Source organism: Hordeum vulgare, chromosome 3H (genome assembly GCF_904849725.1).
Source record: "Hordeum vulgare subsp. vulgare chromosome 3H, MorexV3_pseudomolecules_assembly, whole genome shotgun sequence".
NCBI lineage: Eukaryota > Viridiplantae > Streptophyta > Magnoliopsida > Poales > Poaceae > Hordeum > Hordeum vulgare.
This window is the reverse complement of record NC_058520.1, coordinates 33,475,014-33,501,453: the sequence shown is the minus strand read 5'-3', so window position 1 is coordinate 33,501,453 and position 26,440 is coordinate 33,475,014. Positions and strand designations below refer to the sequence as shown.

At 43.6% G+C, this 26,440-nt stretch overlaps 2 long non-coding RNA genes across 3 annotated transcripts; both read right to left on the bottom strand.

The window, feature by feature from the left end:
• Positions 1–3,412: 3,412 nt before the first annotated feature.
• Positions 3,413–26,440, bottom strand: LOC123439425. Of its 2 annotated transcripts, XR_006630091.1 has the most exons (4): positions 6,523–6,623; positions 4,506–4,679; positions 4,336–4,422; positions 3,413–3,630 (listed from the first exon to the last, which is right to left on the bottom strand). It is a non-coding gene; the product is annotated as an uncharacterized LOC123439425 (long non-coding RNA). The 2 variants fall into 2 exon arrangements; XR_006630090.1 differs by lacking the exons at positions 4,506–4,679; positions 6,523–6,623 and adding an exon at positions 26,322–26,440.
• LOC123439426 lies at positions 6,681–7,547 on the bottom strand. Its single transcript, XR_006630092.1, has 3 exons — positions 7,459–7,547; positions 7,304–7,364; positions 6,681–6,808 (listed from the first exon to the last, which is right to left on the bottom strand). It is a non-coding gene; the product is annotated as an uncharacterized LOC123439426 (long non-coding RNA).

Here is a 26,440-nt window from a genome sequence, read left to right as displayed (position 1 = left end):
GTGCTGAAAGAAGAATTACATAGAATGCTTGGCATAGAATATGTGAACAATGAGCATGATTACAATGTTCTTAGCATGAATTCTTTGAATACCCATGATGCTAATGATATGCAAAGCCACAAGCTTGGTGTAACATCCCAAATTTTGGAATGTTAAAAATAATTATTAGATTGTTTTTTTGTTTGATTGAGTGATTTAAACTTGAGTGGAGTTTGAAACTTTTCAAAAACTTTTGAATGAGAGGGAATAAAATGACTTTCCCCTTCTCCGGTGAATGCAAATTCATCCATTTAAAATCAATGAGAGAAGATGACATGACTTCTTCAACTATAAAGAATTTGAATGTAGTTTGCATTTGAATTCTTCAAGTATTTGCTTTTGCTTTTCTATTTTTTTCTTCCCCGAGAAAATACCCCAAAGATAATTCTTGCACGCAAGAAAGAGCGGAGGAAAATGACCCTCCCAAGCCAGGGGTGTTTTTGAAAATCTTCGAGCCAAGAAAAACCAAGTTTATGGAGAAAATAATTGCAAAAAGAAATAAAGCCCTTAGGGATTTTCTGAAAAATATTTTTTTTTAAAGTTTTTATTTTTGCCTTGGAAAAATGTTAATCGTGTAGAGATTTTTTTCTGAAAATTTTGGTATATAATACCCGATATTAATTATTTTATTTTGTTTCCTTTTAATTCCTTTTAGTTTCTGTTTTTGAAAAAGATCAAAATCGGGAAAGGAATTTTTAAAGTAGGAAAGCGCCCTGGGCGCGATTTAGCTCGGCCCAGATCCCCCTGGCCCGGGATCCCTCCCTCCTTTCCTTTTCGGTCAACCGACCGAGCCACCTCCCGCCCCCTCGCTGCCACCTGGGCCCCGCCCGTCCGACCGCCCCTCCCTCGGTCACCCCCTCCCCTGTGCTCCCTCTCCTTCCTTCCCCGCGCCTGATAGCCCCGAGCTCGCCGGAGATGCCGCCCCTTGCCCGATCTCCTTCCCTCTAGCACCGCCCCACCCCCTATAAAACCCGACCGCCCCGAGCTCCCCCGGCCCCCGTTCCCCTAGTCGCCGCCTCCTACCCAAGCCCCGCCGCCCTCTGCCCGAGCTCGTCGGAGCCGAGCTCCGCCCGAACCCCGGTGCCCTGCTGCTCCTTCCCCGGCCCTCGAACCCCCTCTCCGCCGCCCCCAACCGACGCGGGAGACCCGCCACCGTCTCCTCCAACCCTCGGGCGTCGCCGGAGACCACCGGAGCCCCTCCCCATCGCCAGCTCCGCCTCGGCCTCGCCGGCGACCTCGCCGGAGCACCACCACCTCTCTGGGAGCTCCCCCTCCCGTTAATAACCGTCCGATCTAGATCTTACGTGCACGATTAGAAGTAGGATAACCCTTCGGTTTTTAAACAAAAACCGAACGGTTTTCTTCACTTATTATTTAGCCGGGAAGGCTTTGTTTAGTTTGCGACCGTTCGCTAGTTAGCCTCAGCAACTCACACCCCCGAGCCAACCACAACGCGCCACGTGGACCCCCTATTCACAAATTAGATTTTTCTATTTTTAGTTTTAGTTCAAAAACAGAGGCAGATTCAATTTCCTTTTGCTCATAACTTTTGATCCACAACTCCAATGGAGTTGAAACTTGTTCGAGTAGATCACAATTTTTCTGTAGTTTTCAAAAACATATTAGTTGTCTAGGTTTGAAATTTTCAAATTTGAATTAGATCAGATTTAGTTTAAACCTTGTTTTGCTTATTCTAGGAGTTTTAAAATAGATTTTTAATTAATTCTTTTTGCTACTGATCACTAGTGATATTATTTATCAGTGGCAAAAATTTCAGAATGTTTTGAGTATTTGAGCTCATTATTTCTTGTGAAACACTTTCTGTTTCACTTCTTTTAGGATTATGACTATATTTCTTTCTTTAGTTGTTTTTAAATTATTTTTTTCTTTTATATTTCAGAAATATTAGGTCTTGTTTCTGTTAGTTAAAAGTAGGTTTGCAACAAACTTTTATTTTATTTTTATACGTTATCATGAAATCAATTCTAGTTCTCTAATAACTTGCAATTGGTTTCTTTATTGTTTCAAATCCCGTTTGGAAATACTTTCAAATAGTTTTGTGAAAAATACTTTATTTTATCTTAGTTAAATTTATATCTTAGTTCCCTGTTATTTAAGTATTTTATTTTCTGTTAGACAAAAACTACTTAGTGTTTGATGTAGTAGAAGACTCCCTAGTCTTATTTGAAGTTTCCTTCGGATTCTTATTCGCTCTCTCTTTTGTTTTGATTGCTAGAATGGTTGCTAGTATGAGTGCTTACGTGAATGATATGGTTGTTATATAGATTTCATCGGAGAGTGACGAGTAGTCTATCAAGTTATTCATCGAGAACGAAAATTCTTCTTCGTCAACATCACCAGGCAAGTCATTTTGATCATACTATTCGCCTATGTTTTCTATGCATGGTAGTTTCACCTTTCTTTGCCCAATTGCATGTTGAGTAGGTACTTGGAAATTATAGTTATAGGTTGTAGTATCATGTGGTAGGCACACAACAACCCCGATACTTGCCCCGGGACGACAAATTTCATATTGCTATGCTTGAGTAGACGGGGTTCTGGTTGAGTGCATAACACGAGTGATGCGAGGATAATTAAATAACCAAGACCGGTTAAGTCAAGATTTTCAAGACCTCGTGAAGCAATGCAACTCTGGGTGAAGGACGGTTTGACGGGCTCCCTGGAGAAACCAGTGGACGACCCCGGGATGCTTGGAGACGTGCCATGTCACACTACAAGGAATATGCTAATACATGACGCTATTTTTTCGTCGCTACATCGTCACGGTTTTTAGTTTACGACGATCTCACGACGAAAAACCAAACGTCAAAAACGGAGCGTCAGAAATGAACAGCAGCGACGTTTTGATCAAAATCATCGTAACCTTTACGACGATTCCACGATCGTTGTAACCTTTACGACGATCCTAGATCGTCGTTGGCAATCCAACCCAGTCCTACGTGGCAGTCTTACGATGAAATCAAAACGTCATGGTTGAAATCAGCCCAACCCATTTCAATTGATCACATGGGCTCGTTTTATTTTTTTGGGCTTTTCGTATTAGGCTTCTTTTTGGGCCTTGGCCTATTTACAGCCACTTTCGTTTTTTTTCAATTTTTTTTATCATTCTAATTTGGGCCTTGACCTTTTCATGCCCAAATACATTTGATCCAGTTTCAGTTTTGGCCTTTTTTCATTTTTGAATTCAGCAACTTTTTGTTCCAAAACTTGGTTTCATTTCTATTTGTTGGGCCTTTTCAACCCAATTATTTGTCCAGTATTAAATCCAACACTATTTCATATTTAAATCAAGAAAGCTTCAAGTCGAATTAAAATCAAGCATCATATAACATCACATAATACATCTCCCAGGTTTACATAACACAATAACTCATCTCTTGAATACATTTCTTTACACAGGAATATAGCAAGAACGGACAGAATTACACAATAGAACAATGTCACATTTGCTACTATCCCAACAATACAATGGACACCTCCATACAGAGGCTGCCTTGGGCCAAGAATCATGACATTGAAGTGGTGAGGCACTGATCCCATGACAACAACAGCGGCAACACCAACGATCACCTGCATGACATTTCAGATCATTATTACAATTTTTTTTATTTATTTAAGACACTAGCAACAAAGATAGCTTCTGGCTTCACATATAATTAAATAGCCTACTGTTACTATCATGCATGTCGAATATGAAAGAGGTAGAAACAATAGTTATGTACATTCATTGCAAACAGACCTGTCCTAGATAGTTTGACAAGGTAGTCAAGCCCAATAGAACAATAATTAACATATAACTATATGTATGCTGCAGATAAGTAGTTTGAAGAACATGTGCAGAAATCAACATAAGTAGCTTGCAACAAACGTTTCCTGCACAGTTTTTTGAAAGAGCAGGGTAAGAGTTTAATAACTTAGAATAGCAGTTCTCCCTACAGATGAACTTATGCCTGAATGCTCCAGGTTATTTATTTCATTTTTTATAACAGCTCTCCCTAGAGATGGTTTTTCGCGTGAAATGTTTGAGCGGGTTACTCATGCGCCTGCAACTAACTAGTTTTGCTGCTATGGACAACCACGTGTGTGTTACTGGCTTAACTGAAGTAGTACCAGAAAGTTTTAGTACGAGTATATCATCTGCACAACACTTGCCATCTCTTGGCATAGTTTACAACGGGAAACCGACCTCTTTTCAGACCACCACGGTTAACAACTAATCATAGCACCAAGTAGGAACAGATCTCACCAATAGTACTATGACACAACGACACTTACAATGATGAGGGGATGTGTTGTTTGAGCAACACGTATCCGGAGAGCACGGCGCGGTCGCGCTCTTTCACCTTGGTCTGGTACTGCACCCTGCACAAGCCAATCGTTCCAATCCCATGGGTTCCTTTCTTGTCAACAACAACACATTTCAGGGATCAGCAACATTTACTTACCTCTAGCCATCGACCCACATCTCGGTGACCAGCGTTTCGTCGGGGTAGACATGCAGCAGGAACCCGCCAAATATGTTCTGCACAGCCGTTGGATCCCCGTTGCAGAACGACTTGATTACCGCCCGGGCCGCGAACCCCAGGGTGCAGAGGCCGTGCAGTATCGGACGGGTGAACCTGCAGAGGGGTTCTCATCACATTCAGAAGATAACCAGAGCTCAAACATAGACAAATTATACATCTGTTCATGTGGAATAACAGTTCTCCCTAGAGATGACAGATGGCTATGTGCAGAGGTCTTTATCTCCATCTATACATCTATGTACTTCATATATCTATTGATCTTACATTTTATACTGAAATATACCTCACACTGGGCAATTATTTATGTTTGATTTTGAAGAAAAAAGTATTCCTATTACTTACTTATTTGTTGAATTTTGGTCCTGCAAAAGGTTCATAAGCTGGGAAGTATCCTGAGCGTCCCAGAGTCATTCTTAAAGCGGCACCCATTTCCTGGGCCTGGTCTTGCTGTACGTGTCATAGGCAATGTTACCTGGGCCAGGGATTTTTTTTAATTGCTGCAAACTACAGTTTGGAAATCACTAATCCATACAGGGAAGTTAGATAGCTAGTCAAGATGCAGTAGTTTACGTTCACCGTTCATAGTGTTTTGTTTTTTGTTTTATTTTGAATTCAGGAACGACTAGTAGTGAGTATTACTTTTTTCATATTTTTCTCCTCTGTCTAAGTTCTACATTTGTCTCTTTCTCCATTTCAACTTTTTCGCCCTACCTTAATTCTTGGTTTGTCAGTTGACGTGTCGTTAGTTTCCAATACTTGACTCCACCCTGATTGCTATAAAGATACCATCATTTGTTTGACAGACGTCAGTAAAATATGAGCACAGCTCCTGCCCCTACGCATAAGTTTGCACGAAGTTATTTTCATTTCTTAGCCTGCGCTGTTTTTCGTTTCAGTTTAAAATAAGTAAATAAATGAACTGGGCGTACAACATTAAACTCCACTCTGCCTCACAAATTAATACTTTCTCTATAATTAAATATGCATTGACTAAAGGAAACACATGCATTTGATACTTTTTTATCCCTGAGTTTCATCTCATCTGGCGGTACTGCAGTTTAAGTAAACTGAAACCAAATTAACAGCTACCATTCTTGTATTGAACAAAATTAAGGCACACATATGTATAAGCAGATCAAGGCTAGCTATGAGCAAACTGCAGATAGATGATATACTTTTAGCTATAGCCACATGTTAAATCATGTTTCCCCCATCCGGAATTAGTTGATGCTCAAACGGATGTATCTAGACGTATTTCAATGCTAGATACATCCGTCTTGGAGTCAACTAATTTCGGACGAAGGGAGTACTTGACAAGAGGGATATATAATTGTGATGTTTTAGAAAGAAAACTTGAGTTCGCTCGAACCAAAGAGTGTGTTAGAACCTTGTTTATTTTGTATCTTTAGCAAAGTGTTAAACCAGGACCTGATGCAAGCACATGACCTGCTGTAGTTTCAGTCATCTACAGTGCTGCAACCTAATAAGCAGCAGGGTAGTAGAGGCATGGTAAGTGGCGGCATGTGGTATAGCTTGACATGGGTTCATACGGTGCACGTCCTAGTACTGCCTGCTGTATCGACAGCATGGCTGTAAAAGGGGTGAGGTGCATTTGTGCAACAACCTAACCCAACTGAAAGAATAGAAAAAAAGGAAGGCTCCCAAGAAGGAATGCTTGGGATTTTATCTCCGACGAGTTTTTTTCAATCTCTTTGTGTATCCATTGGAGTTCACCGTGCAAACAATCTAGTTGGACATTACGTACTACTGCATGTTGATAGAAATAGAAATCCAAAAGGGGTGCTTCGTTTTTAGTCAAAGTTTAACCATGCACGTAAAAGCTGAACCAAAATGTGATGTGTAGTCATTCATATGTATGTACAATTAATTGCAAGTGCTGATCTAGGGGTAGAGAGGGGAAAGAGGGGTAGCTCACCACGTATGCCCGCAAGGCTAGGAGGGGAGGGGGAAGTAGCCATCAGTTATCCCCTCCATGCGCTAGAGGAGAGAGGAGGCAGGTGCGAAGAGGGATGGTGGCATGCTCCTCCACCTCCTCTGGTAAAGAGGGCTCGTCGGGGAAGGACGCGTTGAGGAGGAGGTTTCTTGCTGCTAGTGTCGAGGATGCTCTCAAAGTAGATCTTGAGCGAGGCACTGCAGTGCTTCCTCAACTCTCTCCACAGGGTCCCTGTCTTCCTCCAGCGTCACCACCCCTTGCTCCGGCTCTGGCGAGTTAGGAGCAACAGCAATTAACAACAGTATAACTTTCTGTTCACCTTGTACATACAACTTTGACATGAAAAAAAAATATGAAGTAGGAAATTTCCTTGCTATTTCCAGTGAAAAGAGATCTAAGAGGCCCAAAAACAGGGGTGTTGTACTTCGAAATTGCGACATCTGAATAACTGACTTTAGCAGGTTGTCATTTTCAGGGGAAATCTGGCAAAATTTTAGTCGACATCTTAACAACTGAATTGAGCAAACATTTATGTTTCTGTGCCTTTTTCAGTGCGAGGAGCAGAGCTTTTTTCTTCCGGCGAGAGTTCCAGCTGAACTTGACTGAATCAAAAGAAGCACAGTGGAACGCTTATATTATAAAATGTCAATTAGCGTTTGTCGTGTCTGATTGCCTTCTTGCTTGTGGAGCTGAACAACGACCGGTGACAATTTCAAAGGAACGGGCAGAGACAGAGGATAGGAGCAGAGAAGAGAGAAGGTACCCTGCAGCGGGTACTCCGGGTAGAACATGGGCCGCTCCGGGATCACCGTGTGCTGCAGCATCTGCACGTCCACCAGAATCGCGCTGAGCGCAACAGAAGCAAGGGAACCGCCGGATAAAAAGGGAATTTGGGAGGGAGGGAGAGGAGGGACGGACCTGCGTCATGTTGTTCTGTTTCTTGAGGAGGGAGGTGAGGAGTGGGCCGAAGGAGGAGGCACCGGCGAGCGCGAGCGCGGCTAGCAGGCACGACGTGATGCCGGTTGCACCTCCCGACGACGACATCGGCGTCCTGGCATGCGCTACTCGCCGCGGCCACCCCTCTCAACGAGATGGGTTTCTTGGCGACAGGATGCAGCAGCGCGGGCACCTCCTGCGCCACCGCGTCCGGCTTGGACGCCGCCGCCCCGCCGCATCGAGCGAGCGTCCATGCCTCGGTGACCATGGGCACCATACTAATTAGCTTCGTGCGGAGGAGCCGTCAAATAGGGGCGAGCCATCCATGGCTAGATGCGCCCAGATCGACGACCGCGTACATACCTTTTCCTCCACTTCGGGGTGGAGCTCGACTGCTTCATGCATCCAAATCGATGGGACGGTGAGACCTTCCTGTTGGAATTATGCCCTAGAGGCAATAATAAATATAGTTATTATTATAATTCCTGTATCAAGATAATCGTTTATTATCCATGCTATAATTGTATTGAATGAAGACTCATTTACATCTGTGGATAAATAGACAAAACACTGTCCCTAGCAAGCCTCTAGTTGGCTAGCCAGTTGATCAAAGATAGTCAGTGTCTTCTGACTATGAACAAGGTGTTGTTGCTTGATAACTGGATCACGTCATTAGGAGAATCACGTGATGGACTAGACCCAAACTAATAGACGTAGCATGTTGATCGTGTCATTTTGTTGCTACTGTTTTCTGCGTGTCAAGTATTTGTTCCTATGACCATGAGATCATATAACTCACTAACACCGGAGGAATACTTTGTGTGTATCAAACGTCGCAACGTAACTGGGTGACTATAAAGATGCTCTACAGGTATCTCCGAAGGTGTTCGTTGAGTTAGTATGGATCAAGACTGGGATTTGTCACTCCGTGTGACGGAGAGGTATCTCGGGGCCCACTCGGTAATACAACATCACACACAAGCCTTGCAAGCAATGTAACTTAGTGTAAGTTGTAGGATCTTGTATTACGGAACGAGTAAAGAGACTTGCCGGTAAACGAGATTGAAATAGGTATGCGGATACTGACGATCGAATCTCGGGCAAGTAACATACCGAAGGACAAAGGGAATGACATACGGGATTATATGAATCCTTGGCACTGAGGTTCAAACGATAAGATCTTCGTAGAATATGTAGGATCCAATATGGGCATCCAGGTCCCGCTATTGGATATTGACCGAGGAGTCTCTCGGGTCATGTCTACATAGTTCTCGAACCCGCAGGGTCTGCACACTTAAGGTTCGACGTTGTTTTATGCGTATTTGAGTTATATGGTTGGTTACCGAATGTTGTTCGGAGTCCCAGATGAGATCACAGAAGTCACGAGGGTTTCCGGAATGGTCCGGAACGGAAGATTGATATATAGGATGACCTCATTTGATTACCGGAAGGTTTTCGGAATTACCGGGAATGTACCGGGAATGACGAATGGGTTCCGGGAGTTCACCGGGGGGGGGGGGGGCAACCCACCCCGGGGAAGCCCATAGGCCTTGGGGGTGGCACACCAGCCCTTAGTGAGCTGGTGGGACAGCCCAAGAAGGCCCTATGCGCCATAGGAAGAAAATCAAAGAGAAAAAAGGAGGAGGTGGGAAAGGAAAGAAGGACTCCTCCCACCAAACCAAGTAGGACTCGGTTTGGGGGGGGAGACCTTCCCCCCTTGGCTCGGCCGACCCCCTTGGGGCTCCTTGAGCCCCAAGGCAAGGCTCCCCCTCTCCCACCTATATATACGGAGGTTTTAGGGCTGATTTGAGACGACTTTTCCACGGCAGCCCGACCACATACCTCCACGGTTTTTCCTGTAGATCGCGTTTCTGCGGAGCTCGGGCGGAGCCCTGCTGAGACAAGATCATCACCAACCTCCGGAGCGCCGTCACGCTGCCGGAGAACTCTTCTACCTCTCCGTCTCTCTTGCTGGATCAAGAAGGCCGAGATCATCGTCGAGTTGTACGTGTGCTGAACGCGGAGGTGCCGTCCGTTCGGCACTAGATCGTGGGACTGATCGCGGGACTGTTCGCGGGGCGGATCGAGGGACGTGAGGATGTTCCACTACATCAACCGCGTTCACTAACGCTTCTGCTGTACGGTCTACAAGGGTTCGTAGATCACATATCCCCTCTCTTAGATGGACATCACCATGATAGGTCTTCGTGCGCGTAGGAAATTTTTTATTTCCCATGCGACGTTCCCCAACAGTGGCATCATGAGCTAGGTTCATGCGTAGATGTCTTCTCGAGTAGAACACAAAAGTTTTTGTGGGCGGTGATGTGCGTTTTGCTGCCCTCCTTAGTCTTTTCTTGATTCCGCGGTATTGTTGGATTGAAGCGGCTTGGACCGACATTACTCGTACGCTTACGAGAGACTGGTTTCATCGCTACGAGTAACCCCGTTGCTCAAAGATGACTGGCAAGTGTCAGTTTCTCCAACTTTAGTTGAATCGGATTTGACCGAGGAGGTCCTTGGATGAGGTTAAATAGCAACTCATATATCTCCGTTGTGGTGTTTGCGTAAGTAAGATGCGATCCTACTAGATACCCATGGTCACCACGTAAAACATGCAACAACAAATTAGAGGACGTCTAACTTGTTTTTGCAGGGTATGCTTGTGATGTGATATGGCCAACGATGTGATGTGATATATTGGATGTATGAGCTGATCATGTTGTAATAGATAATATCGACTTGCACGTCGATGGTACGGCAACCGGCAGGAGCCATAGGGTTGTCTTTATACTAACGTTTGTGCTTGCAGATGCGTTTACTATTTTGCTAGGATGTAGCTTTAGTAGTAATAGCATGAGTAGCACGACAACCCCGATGGCGAAACGTTGATGGAGATCATGGTGTGGCGCCGGTGACAAGAAGATCGTGCCGGTGCTTTGGTGATGGAGATCAAGGAGCACGTGATAATGGCCATATCATGTCACTTATGAATTTCATGTGATGTTAATCCTTTTATGCACCTTATTTTTCTTAGAACGACGGTAGCATTATGAGGTGATCTCTCACTAAAATTTCAAGACGAAATTGTGTTCTCCCCGACTGTGCACCGTTGCTACAGTTCGTCGTTTCGAGACACCACGTGATGATCGGGTGTGATAGACTCAACGTTCACATACAACGGGTGCAAAACAGTTGCGCACGCGGAACACTCGGGTTAAGCTTGACGAGCCTAGCATGTGCAGACATGGCCTCGGAACACATGAGACCGAAAGGTCGATCATGAATCATATAGATGACATGATTAGCATAGGGATGCTTACCACTGAAACTATGCTCAACTCACGTGATGATCGGACTTGAGCTAGTGTAAGTGGATCATGAACCACTCAAATGACTAGAGAGATGTACTTTTTGAGTGGGAGTTTAGCGATTAATTTGATTAAGTTAAACTCTAATTATCTTGAACATAGTCTAAGTCCACTTTGAATATATTTGTGTTGTAGATCATGGCTCACGCGACAGTCACCCTGAATTTTATTACGTTCCTAGAGAAAGCTAAGTTGAAAGATGATGGAAGCAACTTTGTAGACTGGGCTCGTAATCTTAAGCTAATGTTACAAGCTGGGAAGAAGGATTATGTCCTTAATGCTGCGCTAGGAGATGAACCACCCGCTACGGCTGATCAGGATGTTAAGAACGCTTGGTTAACACGTAAGGAGGACTACTCAGTAGTTCAATGTGCAGTCTTGTATGGCTTAGAACCGGGACTTCAACGTTGCTTTGAGCGTCATGGAGCATTTGAGATGTTCCAGGAGTTGAAGTTTATCTTTCAGAAGAACGCCCGGATCGAGAGGTATGAGACCTCCGATAAATTCTATGCTTGCAAGATGGAGGAAAACTCGTCTGTCAGTGAACATGTGCTCAAAATGTCTGGGTACTCAAACCATCTAGCTGAGCTGGGGATTGAACTCCCGCAAGAGGCTATCACTGACAGAATCCTTCAATCACTGCCGCCAAGCTATAAAGGCTTTGTGTTGAACTACAACATGCAAGGGATGAACAAGTCTCCCAGCGAGTTGTTTGCGATGCTGAAAGTCGCAGAGTCTGAACTCCGTAAAGAGCATCAAGTGTTGATGGTGAATAAGACCACTAGTTTCAAGAGAAACGACAAAGGCAAGAAGGGTAATTCAAAGAAGAGCGGCAAGCCTATTGCCAATCCGACGAAGAAACCCAAAGCTGGACCTAAGCCTGAAACAGAGTGTTACTATTGCAAGGGTATGGGTCACTGGAAGCGCAATTGCCCCAAGTATCTGGCAGATAAGAAAGCGGCCAAAGAAAAATCAGGTATATTTGATATACATGTTATTGATGTGTACTTAACCGGCTCTCGTAGTAGTGCCTGGGTATTCGATACCGGTTCTGTTGCTCATATTTGCAACTCGAAACAGGAACTGCGGAATAGACGAAGGCTGGCGAAAGATGAAGTGACGATGCGCGTAGGAAATGGTTCCAAGGTTGATGCAACCGCCGTCGGCACAATTTCACTTCATTTACCATCAGGATTAGTTATGAACTTGAATCATTGTTATTTAGTGCCCGCGTTGGGCATGAACATTATATCTGGATCTTGTTTATTGCGAGACGGTTACTCTTTTAAGTCAGAGAATAATGGTTGTTCTATTTCTATGAGTAACATCTTTTAGGGTCATGCACCCAATGTGAGAGGATTGTTCATATTGAATCTTGATAGCGATACACACATACATAACATTGAGACCAAAAGAGTTAGGGTTAACAATGATAGCGCCATATTTTTGTGGCACTGCCGCTTAGGTCATATTGGTGTAAAGCGCATGAAGAAACTCCATGCCGATGGACTTTTGGAGTCACTTGACTTTGATTCACTTGACACGTGCGAACCATGCCTCATGGGGAAGATGACTAAAACTCCGTTCTCCGGAACAATGGAGCGTGCAAGTGACTTGTTGGAAATCATACATACCGATGTGTGTGGTCCGATGAGCGTAGAGGCACGCGGCGGATATCGTTATTTTCTCACCTTCACTAACGATTTGAGTAGATATGGTTATGTCTACTTAATGAAGCACAAGTCTGAAACATTTGAAAAGTTCAAGCAATTTCAGAGTGAAGTTGAAAATCATCGTAACAAGAAGATCAAGTTTCTACGGTCTGATCGTGGGGGTGAATATCTGAGTTTCGAGTTTGGTGCTCACTTAAGACAATGTGGAATTGTTTCACAGTTGACACTGCCTGGAACACAACAGTGTAATGGTGTGACCGAACGTCGTAATCGTACTTTATTAGAGATGGTGCGATCTATGATGTCTCTTACCGATTTGCCGTTATCGTTTTGGGGTTATGCATTAGAAACAACTGCATTCACTTTAAATAGGGCACCATCAAAATCCGTTGAGACGACACCATACGAACTGTGGTATGGCAAAAGGCCAAAGTTGTCGTTTCTTAAAGTTTGGGGATGTGATGCTTATGTCAAAAAGCTTCAGCCTGAAAAGCTGGAACCCAAAGCGGAAAAGTGCGTCTTCATAGGTTACCCAAAAGAGACAATTGGGTACACCTTCTATCTCAAATCCGAGGGCAAAGTGTTTGTTGCTAAAAACAGAGCTTTTCTCGAGAAGGAGTTTCTCTCGAGAGAATTGAGTGGGAGGAAGATAGAACTTGACGAGGTTGTCGAACCTCTCATCCCTCTGGATGGTGGCGCAGGGCAAGGGGAAACCTCTGTCGTTGCGATGCCGGTTGAGGAGGAAGTTAATGATGATGATCATGAAACTCCGGTTCAAGTTTCTGTCGAACCACGCAGGTCGATGAGACCACGTGCTGCTCCTGAGTGGTACGGTAATCTCGTCTTATCAATCATGTTGTTGGACAACAATGAACCTGCAAATTATGAAGAAGCAATGGTGGGCCCAGATTCCAACAAATGGCTAGAAGCCATGAAGTCCGAGATAGGATCCATGTATGAGAACAAAGTGTGGACTTTGGAGGAACTGCTTGAGGGCCGCAAGGCTATTCTGAACAAATGGATCTTTAAGAGGAAGACGGACGCTGACGGCAATGTGACCGTTTATAAAGCTCGACTTGTGGCAAAGGGTTTTTCACAAGTTCAAGGAGTTGACTACGATGAGACATTCTCACCCGTAGCGATGCTTAAGTCCGTCAGAATCATGTTAGCAATAGCTGCATTTTTCGATTATGAAATCTGGCAGATGGATGTCAAAACGGCGTTCCTTAACGGTTTCCTTAAGGAAGAATTGTATATGATGCAACCCGAAGGTTTTGTCGATCCTAAGAATGCTAACAAGGTGTGCAAGCTGCAGCGATCCATTTATGGACTGGTGCAAGCATCTCGGAGTTGGAACAAACGCTTTGATGAGGTGATCAAAGCTTTTGGGTTTATACAAGTGGTTGGAGAATCTTGTATTTACAAGAAAGTGAGCGGGAGCTCTGTGGCGTTTCTAATATTATATGTGGATGACATATTGCTGATTGGAAACAACGTAGAGTTTTTAGAGAGCATAAAGGATTACTTGAATAAAAGTTTCTCTATGAAGGACCTAGGAGAAGCTGCTTACATTCTAGGCATTAAGACATATAGGGATAGATCAAAACGCATGATAGGACTTTCACAAAGCACATACCTTGATAAAGTTTTGAAGAGGTTCAAAATGGAACAGTCCAAGAAAGGGTTCTTGCCAGTTTTACAAGGTACGAGATTGAGTAAGACTCAGTGCCCAGCAACTGATGAGGATAGAGAGCATATGCACTCCGTCCCCTATGCTTCAGCCATAGGTTCTATCATGTATGCAATGCTGTGCACTAGACCGGACGTTAGCCTGGCCATAAGTATGGAAGGTAGGTTCCAGAGTAATCCAGGAGTAGATCACTGAACGGCGGTCAAGAATATCCTGAAGTACCTGAAAAGGACTAAGGAGATGTTTCTCGTGTATGGAGGTGACGAAGAGCTCGCCGTCAAAGGTTACGTCGATGCAAGCTTTGACACAGATCCAGACGACTCTAAGTCGCAAACCGGATACGTATTTATTCTTAATGGGGGTGCTGTAAGCTGGTGCAGTTCCAAGCAAAACGTCGTAGCAGATTCTACATGTGAAGCGGAGTACATGGCTGCCTCGGAGGCGGCTAAGGAGGGTGTCTGGATGAAGCAATTCATGACGGATCTTGGAGTGGTGCCAAGAGCACTGAATCCAATAGTTCTGTGACAACACGGGTGCCATTGCCTTAGCAAAGGAACCACGGTTTCACAAGAAGTCCAGACACATCAAACGACGCTTCAACCTCATCCGCGACTACGTCGAAGGAGAGGACGTAAATATATGCAAAGTGCACACGGGTCTGAATGTAGCAGACCCGCTGACTAAACCTCTTCCACGGCCAAAGCATGATCAACACCAGAACTGTATGGGTGTTAGATTTATTACAATGTAATTCGCATGATGATGTGAGGGCTAGATTATTGACTCTAGTGCAAGTGGGAGACTGTTGGAATTATGCCCTAGAGGCAATAATAAATATAGTTATTATTATAATTCCTGTATCAAGATAATCGTTTATTATCCATGCTATAATTGTATTGAATGAAGACTCATTTACATGTGTGGATAAATAGACAAAACACTGTCCCTAGCAAGCCTCTAGTTGGCTAGCCAGTTGATCAAAGATAGTCAGTGTCTTCTGATTATGAACAAGGTGTTGCTGCTTGATAACTGGATCACGTCATTAGGAGAATCACGTGATGGACTAGACCCAAACTAATAGACGTAGCATGTTGATCGTGTCATTTTGTTGCTACTGTTTTCTGCGTGTCAAGTATTTGTTCCTATGACCATGAGATCATATAACTCACTAACACCGGAGGAATACTTTGTGTGTATCAAACGTCGCAACGTAACTGGGTGACTATAAAGATGCTCTACAGGTATCTCCGAAGGTGTTCGTTGAGTTAGTATGGATCAAGACTGGGATTTGTCACTCCGTGTGACGGAGAGGTATCTCGGGGCCCACTCGGTAATACAACATCACACACAAGCCTTGCAAGCAATGTAACTTAGTGTAAGTTGCGGGATCTTGTATTACGGAAAGAGTAAAGAGACTTGCCGGTAAACGAGATTGAAATAGGTATGCGGATACTGACGATCGAATCTCGGGCAAGTAACATACCGAAGGACAAAGGGAATGACATACGGGATTATATGAATCCTTGGCACTAAGGTTCAAATGATAAGATCTTCATAGAATATATAGGATCCAATATGGGCATCCAGGTCCCGCTATTGGATATTGACCGAGGAGTCTCTCGGGTCATGTCTACATAGTTCTCGAACCCGCAGGGTCTGCACACTTAAGGTTCGACGTTGTTTTATGCGTATTTGAGTTATATGGTTGGTTACCGAATGTTGTTCGGAGTCCTGGATCAGATCATGGACGTCACGAGGGTTTCCGGAATGGTCCAGAAACGAAGATTGATATATAGGATGACCTCATTTGATTACCGGAAGGTTTTCGGAATTACCGGGAATGTACCGGGAATGACGAATGGGTTCCGGGAGTTCACCGGGGGGGGGGGGGCAACCCACCCCGGGGAAGCCCATAGGCCTTGGGGGTGGCACACCAGCCCTTAGTGAGCTGGTGGGACAGCCCAAGAAGGCCCTATGCGCCATAGGAAGAAAATCAAAGAGAAAAGAAAAAAAAAGGAGGAGGTGGGAAAGGAAAGAAGGACTCCTCCCACCAAACCAAGTAGGACTCGGTTTGGGGGGGGGGGGAGACCTTCCCCCCTTGGCTCGGCCGACCCCCTTGGGGCTCCTTGATCCCCAAGGCAAGGCTCCCCCTCTCCCACCTATATATACGGAGGTTTTAGGGCTGATTTGAGACGACTTTTCCACGGCAGCCCGACCACATACCTCCACGTTTTTTCCTCTAGATCGCGTTTCTGCGGAGCTCGGGCGGAGCCCTGCTGAGACAAGATCATCACCAACCTCCGGAGCGCCGTCATGCTGCCGGAGAACTCTTCTACCTCTCCGTCTCTCTTGCTGGATCAAGAAGGCCGAGATCATCGTCGAGCTGTACGTGTGCTGAACGCGGAGGTGCCGTCCGTTCGGCACTAGATCGTGGGACTGATCGCGGGACTGTTCGCGGGGCGGATCGAGGGACGTGAGGACGTTCCACTACATCAACCGCGTTCACTAACACTTCTGCTGTACGGTCTACAAGGGTACGTAGATCACATATCCCCTCTCGTAGATGGACATCACCATGATAGGTCTTCGTGCGCGTAGGAAAATTTTTGTTTCCCATGCGACGTTCCCCAACACTTCTTTCGCATCGTGGTGGCGAGACCTTCCTCCGCTTCTGGGCAGAGCTCGATTTGGGGGAGAGGAGTGGAGGAAGAGGATGGGATTCGCCGCCGCCACCGCTCAGATCGGGAGAGAAAAGGATAAGGTAGAGGGGGTAGAGATATTAGGGTAGGCTGTGGGGACGAGGGCCAGAAAAATTTGGATGGGCTTCGCGTGTTTAGTTTCATAGGCACGCGCGCGCGGGTATTTTGGCCGGCCCAATTGGCTACCCACAGTCAGATAGATGGATATGTGCGGCGAGGCAGGGGAGTTCGTGGATGGATGGATGGATATGTGGGTTGGATAGCTGGATGGATGGATAGATACATGCCACATCATCGATCCGTGGTACAAACGTTTCCACCAATAGGAATCCAGCTCATGTAATTGTGTTTTCCATTTTTTTTATAACTTCTAATTTTTTCTACCCTCTTGGATTGACGAATGAGGGAATCGCGGCTTTTTTGACGTTTTAATTATGTTTGGCCCGTGACATATAATGGACCCACGAGTGACATGTCAACATAGTTAGAACATGTTACGACATTTTTATAATCATCGTAAAAGTTATGACGATCTCATCTTATGCGGTTACGATGTTTTTGACTCACATCATCGTAATTTATATGTAGATTTGATCCCCTCAAACGGCTTACGACAATCTCGGACGAAATCATCACAGATTTATGACGAATTCATCAACGACGTCTTAAAAACATCATGTATTAGCATATTTCTTGTAGTGTCATCTTGCGGAAAGCTTCACCCAGGCTCGAAGAGACAGACGGAGGCTTCAAGACCCAAGGCTTACCTGCACAGCCACAAGTCATTATGGGGTTTGGCTTGGTTGGACAATGCGTCGACTCTGGACAGGCGGTGCTAGCACATGTAGAAGAACGGTAGGAATGGATGGGCACCGACAGGGATTCAGAGGGACCCATTGAAAGACCATGTTTTGATCATCCGGTCTTCAAACACCCTGAAGTGCAAGGACATACTCGGAGGCGATCAAATCTTGTGGGGAACGTGTGCAAAACTCTGCAGAGTACTCAAACCTAATCGATTAGCCGTGTCCACGACCATGGACAACTTGAGCCAAAGGAACTGAAGTTATCTGGAATTCTCAACACCATTTATATATATTTGATGTGGGTAATATTGATAACCTGGGTATGAGAACTGGTTGGCGGAACCATCTCATTAACAACCAACAGCGTAGTAATATTTTGCTTTTAGCCCCTCTTGTTGTAGGAGAAAATTTGCTTTACGCCAAAACTTACAACACCACCTGCCATATATGCATATAGTATAGATGATATTTTACCCCCTCTCATATGTGACTTGCCGGCATATTTAATATGCTGACCTACACGGCTGCAACGTCTTATGTTGCAGATATTTTTCTTCGACGAGTAAGAGTACGATTCAGGGTTACGGTCTACACTCAACTTGCCGTTGGTTTTTATTGGGACTCCACTCCCTTGTCTGCTTCCGCTGAGATATTTAAGGTATATATCAGTTTTACGCTATTTCCATGTGATTGCACTTTGATATATACATTGAAGTACTGTGTGTGCCAGCATACTGATCCAGGGATGGCATAGATACATAGAGGCTTGACTCGTTTTGAGTCGGGTCGCTACAGAAATGGTATCAGAGCACATGTTGACTGTAGGACGTGACCCTAGAAACTAGAAATTTCTTAGGAAAGGATCTCTCTAAAATTTTATTTCCAAGAACATTCTTTACCTCTCATCTCTTCTGATTTCATCAAACGTTCTCTCTCACCTCAAATAGTTAGACAATGCCCTTTCCCTTTGACCACATGAAGGATCAACCGACTCCCACTTCAAAGTAAAGAGGATTTCATCATGCATTTGAAGCATTGAAGCTGCGTCAATTGAAGACTCTGAAGACCCGAAGAATTCGAAGACCCTGAAGCGTTCGAATATTTATATGACCATTAGAAGTCCAAATCCCCGTTATATACCCACATTAGATACGATGATTGGTGTGTGTTTTCCGATAGCCACAAATAAAACTTATTCTCAAAAATATTGTTTGTATCGTGTGCAACTCCCTCTCTATCTTACCTGTCTCATCCCAAAAACCTAGGACCCAATAGATGGCGTATGAAGATGGACTTGTAATCTCTGGACCAATGACCCAGCTGGAGGCTGATATATGGATTCAGAACATGGAGAACCACTTCGGGAGCAATTTGATCTCAAGGAAGTATGAAGTGGAACACGCTCTTCAGTACTTTACCCAAGGTGCTGCTATCTGGTGGAAAATGCATCATGCCATACAAGGATTTAGTGGAGCAGAAACTTGGGACGAATTCAAGAAGACTATGTTAAGATCCCGTCTCATTCGGAAGTGCTATGATAATCCGAAGGAGAAGACTTGTGTATGCAAGATCTGTGGAGAAATAGGACACACCCAGGAAGAACACAAGGATGGATGCACTCATTGTGAAGAAAATCAGCCAGCTGAGGAGTGCCGAAATAGTCAGGTGACTTGTTTCCTTTGTGAAGGAACCACCCACTACCCAGCTCAATGTCACATTTACCCCAAGGTGCAACAGGTTGTCAAGCAGCAGAAAGATGCAATGAAGGAAACACTCAAGAAGAAGATTCTAGAAGAGTCGGTGATGAACGAAAATATTGAAGACCCTGATGGACAAGGTCTGACTAGATTTTACTCCAATGCATGCTACTCATGTGGAGAAGAAGGACATTATTCACAGGATTGCACAAAGGGAAGCCAAGAGTATCTGGGAAACTTCCCGACGGAAAAAGTGGAGTTTGATCCACTTGAAATAAAAGAACTGGCCAAAATAAAGGAGTCCGGAAAGAAGAAAAAAGGTACCCTCGTAAGAGCCAAATCTCTGCAGATATAGACCTGAGTCATGTCAGATGTTACAAGTGTATGGAATTTGGCCACCACAAATACATGTGCTCAGGAAGGAAGCCGGAAACCCAAGGAGCAAAAGCAAACACTAAGACGTCTCGAGACTTGTCAGAACTCATTTGCTTTCATTGCAAGGAAGCAGGACATTTTGCTAACGATTGTCCACAATGGAAGAAAGCTAAAAAGGAGTAGTTAAGTTTTGACCGCGGCAATTAGTGTAATCTGAAGAACTCTTGTTTTTCATGAGATCATGGAGTGAAATTTTTGTAACAGAAGTCCGTGAGATTGTAATAACTTCATGAATCAATGGAATTTATTGTCTCATGATTGCCTATGTTGAAACTAATGCGTTGTTTTCTCTACGAACAAAGATCTCTGAACATTTATGAGGATATGAGAAAATATGGTCTATGCAGGCATGAGTATAATTCGTTTTAAGTGTGGTATTAATCGGTAAACCCATAGGATCCACTGAGTACGAATGTACCATAACTACCAAGGAGACATATACATTCCTCTGAGTACCTATTTACTGACACCTGCAGATGACAACTCTCTACGAGTCATTCCTCAAGGGCCTAGAAATGATCATGACCCTGACCAGTGATCATGATTACCCGAAAATCCTGAAGGACATGATGAAGCACATTCATCTTGAAGGAGATGCAGTCTACAAAGGCTACCCATTCATGGAGAATGGAGTGGAACTTTGGTATGTGGAAGTACATCTCCACCGTGTGAATGGAGTTTGTCCAAAGACTATGGGGCAATACTTTTTCATTTCACGTGTACCACGAGCAACCTTCTTTGATGCTGTTCGTGAAGCTGCCATGGAAGCCATACGTCAGATTGGAGAAATACTTGAAGCAAGACTCCGTCATACCTAGGAATACCTGGGTGAAGTGCATGCGGAGATGATGGAGATGAAGCTAATGGCCACCATGATGAAGCAGAAGATGGATGATTTCAAGGAGCACCTCGGAAAGTTCCAGTGGGACTAAAATATCTCCAAGGGAGACGAATGAATAATGTTGGCAGAAATGCTCGACCATACCGAACAATGTGGATGGCAGCATTGTAATAGAGTACTTTTGAATTGGAGTTTTTGAGAAGAAATTAAGGATGTAATAAAGGATTGAATATGAAATAAAATATGAATTATTGATGAGCAATATCTTCTTATGGTATCCCATGGAGTGGAGTATTTACCAAAAATAAGTCTGAGGATTATTATTATATGATGGTTACCCCAAGAGTATGATGGAATGAAACATTATGGAATTTAAAGGCAGAGTAATTCCAAGTATGCCTGAAACCCACAGACCCCGGGACTAACAAGGATCAAGTACTATCTTTTGGAGAAAGAAACTTGTATCAGCAACATTTCCCTAGGAGCATACGAAAACCTGAGAGTTGTGAAGTTACGATAGATGTTTTGTTCAGCTTGCAGAATCATTGGATTTATCCGAACTTTGTTCGTGTACAAGAGAAATTCTGCAACGTTTGTGAGGATGCCCAAGTGTTAGAATACGAGATTCACTAAGACTTATACAAGGTAATGATTTCAGTGCGACATGGCTTGGCCACCATGACGACTTACTATTATCATTCTCTTGCTATTCGGAATGGTAAATCTGAGAGACTTACCCATAGTGAGAGACGGCGTTCTTTGAAGCTTTTATTTAAGACTTAGAATGGTATAAGAAAAACCCATGTACATGGCAGTTGTTGTCACGCGTAGGAAATTTTACGGTGAGGATGAAGACAAGACCCCTCTCTCTGTAGGATAACCACAAATGGTAGACCACCATGAGAATCATCGATAGGTTATTTAGAATTGACCACGAGACTGTCAGTTAAGAAGACCCAGTAACGGAAGAAGCTTATATCAACAGAAGAACCCTCGATTTTGATGGGAACGTTATGAGTATAATGTAAGAGAATCACCAGAGGAGTTAGTATGAAGACTGTGAGGAGTCAGATGCCAAAACCCGAGAGGATTTCTAAAATTCTGAGGGACCAGTAGCTCTCATTTTAAGTGTGGTAGCATCCCACTTTGCCGGAGGTTGGATTTGTTAGAAGACCCCAAAACCCTAACCTTTTCTTTCTAGCCTTTGGAATCTTGAGGACGAGATTCATTTTAAGTGTGGTAGGTTTGTAACATCACAAATTTTGGAATGTTAAAAATAATTATTAGATTGTTTGTTTGTTTGATTGAGTGATTTAAACTTGAGTGGAGTTTGAAACTTTTCGAAAACTTTTGAATGAGAGGGAATAAAATGACTTTCCCCTTCTCCGGCGAATGCAAATTCATCCATTTAAAATCAATGAGAGAAGATGACATGACTTCTTCAACTATAAAGAATTTGAATGTAGTTTGCATTTGAATTCTTCAAATATTTGCTTTTGCTTTTATATTTTTTTCTTCCCCGAGAAAATACCCCAAAGATAATTCTTGCACGCAAGAAAGAGCGGAGGAAAATGACCCTCCCAAGCCAGGGGTGTTTTTGAAAATCTTTGAGCCAAGAAAAACCAAGTTTATGGAGAAAATAATTGCAAAAAGAAATAGAGCCCTTAGGGATTTTCTGAAAAAAATATTTTTTTGAAGTTTTATTTTTGCCTTGGAAAAATGTTAATCATGTAGAGATTTTTTTTCTGAAAATTTTGGTATATAATACCCTATATTAATTATTTTATTTTGTTTCCTTTTAATTCGTTATAGTTTGTGTTTTTCAAAAAGATCAAAATCGGGAAAGGAATTTTTAAAATGGGAAAGCGCCCTGGGCGCGATTTAGCTCGGCCCAGATCGCCCTGGCCCGGGATCCCTCCCTCCTTTCCTTTTCGGTCAACCGACCGAGCCACCTCCCGCCCCCCTCGCTGCCACCTCGGCCCCGCCCGTCCGACCGCCCCTCCCTCGGTCACCCCCTCCCCTGTGCTCCCTCTCCTTCCTTCCCCACGGCCGACAGCCCCGAGCTCGCCGGAGATGCCGCCCCTCGCCCGATCTCCTTCCCTCTGGCACCGCCCCCTCCCCTATAAAACCCGACCGCCCCGAGCTCCCCTGGCCCCCGTTCCCCTAGTCACCGCCCCTACCCAAGCCCCGCCGCCCTCTGCCCGAACTCGCCGGAGCCGAGCTCCGCCCGAACCCCGGCGCCCTGCTGCTCCTTCCCCGGCCCCCAAACCCCCTCTCCGCCGCCCCCAACCGACGCGGGAGACCCGCCACCGTCTCCTCCAACCCTCGGGCGTCGCCGGAGACCACCGGAGCCCCTCCCATCGCCAGCTCCGCCTCGGCCTCGCCGGCGACCTCGCCGGAGCACCACCACCTCTCCGTGAGCTCCCCCTCCCGTTAATAACCGTCCGATCTAGATCTTACGCGCACGATTGGAAGTAGGATAACCCTTCAGTTTTTAAACAAAAACCGAACGGTTTTCTTCACTTATTATTTAGCCGGGAAGGCTTTGTTTAGTTTGCGGCCGTTCGCTAGTTAGCCTCAGCAGCTCACACCCCCGAGCAAACGACAACGCGGCACGTGGACCCCCTGTTCACAAATTAGATTTTTCTATTTTTAGTTTTAATTCAAAAACAGAGGCAGATTCAATTTTCTTTTGCTCATAACTTTTGATCCACAACTCCAATGGAGTTGAAACTTGTTCAAGTAGATCACAATGTTTCTGTAGTTTTTAAAAACATATTATTTGTCTAGGTTTGAAATTTTCAAATTTGAATTAGATCAAATTAGGTTAAACCTTGTTTTGCTTATTCTGGGAGTTTTAAAATAGATTTTTAATTAATTCTTTTTGCTACTGATCACTAGTGATATTATTTATGAGTGGTAAAAATTTCAGAATTTGTTGAGTATTTTAGCTCATTATTTCTTGTGAAACACTTTCTGTTTCACTTCTTTCAGGATTATGACTATATTTCTTTCTTTTGTTGTTTTTAAATTATTATTTTCTTTTATATTTCAGAAAGATTACGTCTTGTTTCTGTTAGTTAACAGTAGGTTTGCAACAAGCTTTGATTTTATTTTTATATGTTATCATGAAGTCAATTCTAGTTCTCTAATAACTTGCAATTGGTTTCTCTACTGTTTCAAATCCCGTTTGGAAATACTTTCAAATAGTTTTGTGAAAAATACTTTATTTTATCTTAGTTAAATTTATATCTTAGTTCCCTGTTATTTAATTATTTTATTTTCTGTTAGACAAAAACTATTTAGTGTTTGATGTAGTAGAAGACTCCCTAGTCTTATTTGAAGTTTCCTTCGGATTCTTATTCGCTCTCTCTTTTGTTTTGATTGCTAGAATGGTTGCTAGTATGAGTGCTTACGTGAATGATATGGTTGTTATATAGATTTCATCGGAGAGTGACGAGTAGTCTATCAAGTTATTCCTCGAGAACGAATATTCTTGTTCGTCAACATCACCAGGCAAGTCATTTTGATCATACTATTCGCCTATGTTTTCTATGCATGGTAGTTTCACCTTTCTTTGCCCAATTGCATGTTGAGTAGGTACTTGGAAATTATAGTTATAGGTTGCAGTATCATGTGGTAGGCACACAACAACCCCGATACTTGCCCCGGGATGACAAATTTCATATTGCTATGCTTGAGTAGACGGGGTTCTGGTTGAGTGCATAACACGAGTGATGCAAGGATAATTAAATAACCAAGACCGGTTAAGTCAAGATTTTCAAGACCTCATGAAGCAATGCAACTCTGGGTGAAGGACGGTTTGACGGGCTCCCTGGAGAAACCAGTGGACGACCCCGGGATGCTTGGAGACGTGACATGTCACACTACAAGGAATATGCTAATACACGACGCTATTTTTTCGTCGCTACATTGTCACGGTTTTTAGTTTACGACGATCTCACGACGAAAAACCAAACGTAAAAAACGGAGCGTCAGAAATGAACAACAGCGACGTTTTGATCAAAATCGTCGTAACCTTTACGACGATTCCTCGATCGTCGTAACCTTTACGACGATTCCTCGATCGTCATTGGCAATCCAACCCAGTCCTACGTGGCAGTCCTACGTGGCAATATTACGATGAAATCAAAACGTCATGGTTGAAATCAGCCCAACCCATTTCAATTGATCACATGGGCTCGTTTTATTTTTTTGGGCTTTTCTTATTAGGCTTCTTTTTGGGCCTTGGCCTATTTACAGCCACTTTCGTTTTTTTTTCAAATTTTTTTATCATTCTAATTTGGGCCCTGACCTTTTCATGCCCAAATACATTTGATCCAGTTTCAGTTTTGGCCTTTTTTCATTTTTGAATTCAGCAACTTTTTGTTCCAAAACTTGGTTTCATTTCTATTTGTTGGGCCTTTTCAACCCAATTATTTGTCCAGTATTAAATCCAACACTATTTCATATTTAAATCAAGAAAGCTTCAAGTCGAATTAAAATCAAGCATCATATAACATCACATAATACATCTCCCTGGTTTACATAACACGATAACTCATCTCTTGAATACATTTCTTTACACAGGAATATAGCAAGAACGGACATAATTACACAATAGAACAATGGCACATTTGCTACTATCGCAACAATACAATGGACACCTCCATACAGAGGCTGCCTTGGGCCAAGAATCATGACATTGAAGTGGTGAGGCACTGATCCCATGACAACAACAGCGACAACACCAACGATCACCTGCATGACATTTCAGATCATTATTACAATTTTTTTATTTATTTAAGACACTAGCAACAAAGATAGCTTCTGGCTTCACATATAATTAAATAGCCTACTGTTACTATCATGTATGTCGAATATGAAAGAGGTAGAAACAATAGTTATGTACATTCATTGCAAACAGACCTGTCCTAGATAGTTTGACAAGGTAGTCAAGCCCAATAGAACAATAATTAACATATAACTATATGTATGCTGCAGATAAGTAGTTTGGAAGAACATGTGCAGAAATCAACATAAGTAGCTTGCAACAAACATTTCCTGCACAGTTTTTTGAAAGAGCAGGGTAAGAGTTTAATAACTTAGAATAGCAGTTCTCCCTACACATGAACTTATGCCCGACTGCTCCAGGTTATTTATTTCATTTTTTATAACAGCTCTCCCTAGAGATGGTTTTTCGCGTGAAATGTTTGAGCGGGTTACTCATGCGCCTGCAACTAACTAGTTTTGCTGCTATGGACAACCACGTGTGTGTTACTGGCTTAACTGAAGTAGTACCAGAAAGTTTTAGTATGAGTATATCATCTGCACAACACTTGCCATCTCTTGGCATAGTTTACAATGGGAAACCGACCTCTTTTCAGACCACCACGGTTAACAACTAATCATAGCACCAAGTAGGAACAGATCTCACCAATAGTACTATGACACAACGACACTTACAATGATGAGGGGATGTGTTGTTTGAGCAGCACGTATCCAAAGAGCACGGCGCGGTCACGCTCTTTCACCTTGCTCTGGTACTGCACCCTGCACAAGACAATCGTTCCAATCCCATGGGTTCCTTTCTTGTCAACAACAACACATTTCAGGGATCAGCAACATTTACTTACCTCTAGCCATCGACCCACATCTCGGTGACCAGCGTTTCGCCGGGGTAGACATGCAGCAGGAACCCGCCAAATATGTTCTGCACAGCCGTTGGATCCCCATTGCAGAACGACTTGATTAC